Raw genomic sequence first — 6000 nt, 5'->3', positions numbered from 1 at the left:
CTCCTAAACCTTTGTGATTCAATATAAGGTCTACCCATCAAATTGTTTAGACTGCTGGATGATACTCATGTTTTTAGGAAGGGTTGCTACACCCAAAGCCCAGGTCAGCCAGTTTCTGCATGTAGGCAAGTTCCTGAGTTAGGACTCTTGTACTAGTGTACAATCCAGAAGTTGTACTGGGGCAGCAGGGAAAGAATTCTTATCAGTGAGTGTTTAGCCTGGTTGTACACAGCAGTTACCAGAACAATTAAGAAAGACAAAGTTCTCCAACACCTTGATCGTCTCTGGTAGACAGCTTTGGAAGACACACATACAGTCTACTTCTTCGAACTTCCTAAGCTGTGGAAGAGAGATTCAGTGTCTGTGGTATGAAATGAGGTCTGAGAATTTTATCCCATCAAACTGACAGGGTAATTTTGAGATGGGGCCACAGGAATGGTAATACTGGGGCAATATTTGCTTGTCGTCAGTCGGACCTCTTCTTGACATATGCTCTTTCTGACCCCAGTGATTCTTTCTGGATCCCCATCTAAGGTGTCCCATTCCCCCATCCAGACTGACTCACCATCAGGAATTGTCCTCTGTTCTGAAGAGGCTCAGCCAGTTTCGTTTGCCTTCTGTTCAGCTTCCCTCCATCTCTTATCCCCAGTCCTCTGTAAATCCTTTTTCCTTCATAAAGTATTCCCTGATTCATGGAAGTGAAAATGATCCAGCTTAGTTTACAAAACCAGGAAATTATTCCTCTGGACCAGAGAGAGAGAGAGAACAAGAAACAACAACAAAAAACCCAAACAGAATCTATAAAGGGAAGACAGATATATGCTACATTGTTCCCATTAAAACGGAAACCCCGTGGGGAGAGGAAATGCATCTGTGGAATGTATAGTGGATTTCTTTCACATATGGGCACTCAGTAAACATTATTAATGAATGATAATGATTTGTCAAGTGATTGAAATTGTTTCAGGGCAGGAACAGGGAATGAAATACGGAGACATTCCTCTATCTCATGGGGAAATTGCTAGGCAGGTCATCCAGATGTATTTTCTTTGGGGAGTTGTGAATTCCTTTTGTGTCCAGCTATCACTATGTAATTATATTTTACGTTCTCAGTAATACATATCATCATTATACATGTCATCATTTTATGTGTATATATACAATACCCCTACACATGTATATATGTACACATGTATATATTTATATGTATAAAATTAAAGTGTGGAACTTCTAGCTTCCTGTCGAAGAAGCTTGCAAATTGCTATTCCATCCTAACAAGTAAAAAGCTGAACAAACTGAAAAAGCAAGTCTCCTTGGATCCATAAGGTCTCAGAGTAAACCACAGTCCCCAAAACTGGAGAAACCGGCAGGAGAATGCAGCTTCGCAAGGTACCGGAGCAGAAGCCCTGGGCAGCAGCCTCTGCAGGAGCAGTGCGGAGGCGGGGAAGCCTGAGCTGTCATCACCAAAGTGCCGGAGGCTCAGAGCCGGCAAGTTAAAGATCCACAGGAACCAAGTCTCTCCCTCACCTTCTGGAGCTTCCCCGAGTTCTCACAGTGAATAATGGAGAAAAATCCCCTCGTGCCTCCTGCAGTGGAAAGAAGAAAAAGGACCGTTTTGAAAGAGGCTGCAGCACTCTGCCCTTCCTAACAAGGTCGCCTCCCCTAATCCCACTGTGGCTTTATCAGCACCTAACTGACCTGGGGCAAGGGAAACCCCCACGCCAGCCCGCTCTAGCCAGCTTCCGGCTCACTTAAGGTGGGGGTGGGAGGGAGGACTGAGACTCAGCATTTGTGAGTGTCCAGCTGAGGGGCACAGGCTCACCAAAACTCTGAGGCCTGATTGTAGACTACAGAATAGACCTTCCCACCACACACTCATGGCCTCTCTACAGCAGTTGCCTTCACCCAGTCAGAGCCGCTGTCAAGAAAAAGATACAAGACATACTGAAAGCTAAATAGGGCCTGGCACGGCGGCTCAAGCTTGTAACCCCAGCCCTTTGGGAGGCTGAAACTGGCAGATCACCCGAGGTCAGGAGTTCGAGACTAGCCTGGCTAACATGGCGAAACCCCATCTCTACTAAAAATACAAAAGCAACAACAACAAAATTAGCCGGGCGTGGTGGCGGGCGCCTGTAATCCCAGCTACTCCAGAGGCGGAGGCAGGAGAATGGCGTGAACCCGGGAGGTGGAGGTTGCGGTGAGCCGAGATCGCACCACTGCACTGCACCCTGGCAACAGAGCGGGACTCCGTCTCAAAAATAATGATAATAATAATAATAAAATGAAATAAGAGGCAAATAACACACGTTGAAGAGACAGAGCAAGCTTCACAACCAGACTCAGAGACAACAGGGATGCTGGAATTATCAGGCGGGAAATCGAACCAACTCTGATTAATGTGATGTAATGGATAAAGTAGGCAGCATGCAGGAACAGGTGGGCGATGAAAGCAGGGAGATGGGAATTCTAAGAAAAAAACAAATGAAGTGGCAGAGAGCAAAGCACAGTGACGTAAATGAAGAATGCCACTGATGGGCTTTGATGGATTTGTGGACTGGACACAGCAGAGGAAAGGATCTCTGAGCATAAGCTTATCTCAATAGAAACCTCCACATCCGAAAAGCGAAAAGAAACCCCCACACACACACACGCACACACACACGCGTGCACACACACACAGAACAGAATATCCAAGAACTGTGGGACATCTACAAAAGGTGTAATGTGTAATGGGAATACCAGAAGGAGAAGAAAGAAGAAATATTTGAAATGGTAATGACAGATTTCTCCAAATTAATGTCAGACACTAAACCACAGATCCAGGAATCTCAGAGAATCAGGACAAATGCCAGAAAAACTACACCTGGGCATATCATTTTCACTGCAGAAAATCAAAGATAAAGAAAAAATCCTGGAAGAGGCCAGAGTGAACAAAGCACATTACCTGTAGAGGAGCAAAGAGAAGAAATGCATCTGACTTATCTCAGAAACCAGGCAAGCAAGGAGAGAGTGGAGTGAGACGTCAGGGTTGAGAGAGAAAAACCACCAACCTAGAACTCTGTACCCTGCACAATTATCCTTTAAAAGTAAAGGAGAATAAAGACTTTTTCAGACAAACAAAACTTCAGGGAATTTGTTGCCAGTAGACCTGCCTTGCAGGAAATGTTACAAGAAATTCTTTAGAGAGAAAGAAAATGCCATAGGTCAGAAACTTAGATCTAAGTAAAGAAAGCAGAGAAGGAATAAGTGAAAGCCAAATAATAACTTATTTTTCTTATTCTTACTCTAACAGATAACTGTTCAAAATAATAGCAACAATGTATTCAATTATGTACCCTCACATATATACTTATGTATAAGGGAAATGAGTGACAACAATATTACAAGGGATGGGGGGAGGAATTAGGATTGTGTTGTTATGATAAGAAACTCATACTACCTGTGAAACCCCCTCTCTACTAAAAATGCAAAAATTAGCCCGGCGTGGCGGTGCGTGCCTGTAATCTCAGCTACTCGTGAGGCTGAGGCAATAGAATTGCTTGAACCCAGGAGGTGGAGGTTGCAGTGAGCCGAGATCACACCATTGCCCTCCAGCCTGGACGACAGTGAGACTCCGTCTCAAAAAAAAAAAAAAAAAAAAAAGACAGATTGTCATAATGGGTCAAAAAATAAGAGCTAGCTATACGCTGTCTACAAGAAACCCACTTCAGATATAAACTGTGCTTCTGTGAGGTCACTTTAGGCTGACCAGCAAAAGGCAAAGTCCTGAGACATGGAGAATAACCCAGAATAATTATCTTTAATAATATAAAGCATAATTATAATCTCACAAGTATTTTCATAGGATTGAGCTATAAAGAATACATTGACGTTTTACAGAACAAAAGGAAAAGCTGGTGCATCTTTATCTCTGTACATGCGAATTTATATAATCAATGCTTGTTTTGCTTCTCTTTTTTCTCCTTTTCATTCTCCTTTCCAGGTTGAGGAAAGGTAGTGGTTGTTTGTGAAGTGGTCATTTCCTTTTATCCACTTAATTTATGATGTTTTCTAACTCTCTCTCTCTCCCTCTCCCTCCCATTCCCTCTCCTTTCTCCTGGCTTCGCCTCTTCCTTCTTCCCTCTTCAACCCCACGCTCTCATGTGCTAAATAAGAAACTGCTTGGTTCTTTATAGTTGTTGAGCATAGCTCGTCCTAGAAGTTTTTTTTATTTTCATTTTTTTTTTTTTTTTTTTTTTTTTGAGATGGAGTCTCGCTCTGTCACCCAGGCTGGAGTGAGTGGCGCAATCTCGGCTCACCGCAACCTCCGCCTCCCGGGTTCACGCCATTCTCCTGCCTCAGCNTGTGCTTCTGTGAGGTCACTTTAGGCTGACCAGCAAAAGGCAAAGTCCTGAGACATGGAGAATAACCCAGAATAATTATCTTTAATAATATAAAGCATAATTATAATCTCACAAGTATTTTCATAGGATTGAGCTATAAAGAATACATTGACGTTTTTACAGAACAAAAAGGAAAAGCTGGTGCATCTTTATCTCTGTACATGCGAATTTATATAATCAATGCTTGTTTTGCTTCTCTTTTTTCTCCTTTTCATTCTCCTTTCCAGGTTGAGGAAAGGTAGTGGTTGTTTGTGAAGTGGTCATTTCCTTTTATCCACTTAATTTATGATGTTTTCTAACTCTCTCTCTCTCCCTCTCCCTCCCATTCCCTCTCCTTTCTCCTGGCTTCGCCTCTTCCTTCTTCCCTCTTCAACCCCACGCTCTCATGTGCTAAATAAGAAACTGCTTGGTTTTTTTTTGTTTTTTTAATGTCCTCCTCTTAAAATTTTTTTTATTGCATTTTTTTTTTTTTTTTTTTTTTTTTTTTGAGATGGAGTCTCGCTCTGTCACCCAGGCTGGAGTGAGTGGCGCAATCTCGGCTCACCGCAACCTCCGCCTCCCGGGTTCACGCCATTCTCCTGCCTCAGCCTCCCGAGTAGCTGGGACTATAGGCGCCACCACTGCCCCCGGTTAATTTTTTGCATTTTTAGTAGAGACGGGGTTTCACCGTGTTAGCCAGGATGGTCTCGATCTCCTGACCTCATGATCTGCCTGCCTGGGCCTCCCAAAGGGCTGGGATTACAGGCGTGAGCCACCACGCCCGGCCTTAATGCTCATTTTATGTTGTTCCGCAGAAAAGATCACTGCCAAAGAGCAGAGCCACTTTTGTTGAAGGCTGTGCCACTCACCCACAGTCCCCTGTGCAAAGGAAAGGAGGCTCACACAGAGCCAAGGGAGGGCAGGGCACACCACATGCCCACTGCAGAGCCAGCATGCCCCTCAAGAGCTGCACTGCTTCCCTCAGACCCACTGAGCTCCTTCGCAAGGAAGCTTTCCAGACAAGAAGGATGCTTTTTTGAGGTTCACACTCTTCCTAAGAGAACCAGTTTGGCTGTTGTTGCATGTTAGAAGTTGAATTTTTTCCCCTCTGGTCTAAGCCCTGCCCAGCTTTGTCTAGTGTGGGGTCCCGTCCAGAGAAGACCTGTTGTCCTAGTTTGTGTTCGTACAGAAGCCCACCCTGAAACAGTGACTCGAGGGCCAGTAGATTACTTGTGACATGAAGGAGCTACTGATGAGAGAGTGGGCAAGTGAGACAAGGAAGGGAAGACAGCCAGTCAGGAGAGGGTTATCACTCCAGTTATGGCTGTGGCCATTGGAGCCAAACCTGCTGGGGAAGTCAGCCAGGGTAGAACATATGTCCTTATACGACAGCTCCTGCCTGTCCCTGGTTGAGGGCTGTCACAGGGAGCACTCATCCCTGGTATCTCCTTCCTACCAGGGTGGGCAAGAGGGCTCCGCAAAAACATGCAGGAGCTGGTGGTCAGAAGGTGGGGTCTTGTGCCTGAAGGGTGAAGGTGGAAAACGTGGGTGGGCACGGCTGTGTGCTCTGCCTGCAATACCTGCCTGCTGAGCTGGAGCTGATTTCACGCCGTGTGATGATTCCCTGTAGGCTTTCCTG

General features: G+C 45.0%; 1 long non-coding RNA gene across 1 annotated transcript in view; it reads right to left on the bottom strand.

Annotated features, from left to right (window-relative positions):
* Window positions 1-794: 794 nt before the first annotated feature.
* Window positions 795-6000, bottom strand: part of LOC108522853 (uncharacterized) — a 28443-nt gene continuing 23237 nt past the window's right edge. The window contains exon 2 of the long non-coding RNA XR_001883621.1: window positions 795-1586. This is a non-coding gene — a long non-coding RNA (uncharacterized LOC108522853). The remainder of the gene's footprint in view (window positions 1587-6000) is intronic.

The sequence above is a fragment of the Rhinopithecus bieti genome, unplaced genomic scaffold (genome assembly GCF_001698545.2).
Source record: "Rhinopithecus bieti isolate Rb0 unplaced genomic scaffold, ASM169854v2 scaffold_2654, whole genome shotgun sequence".
Lineage (NCBI taxonomy): Eukaryota > Metazoa > Chordata > Mammalia > Primates > Cercopithecidae > Rhinopithecus > Rhinopithecus bieti.
Note: the sequence above shows the minus strand (reverse complement) of the source record. Positions and strands in the feature narration are given on the sequence as shown.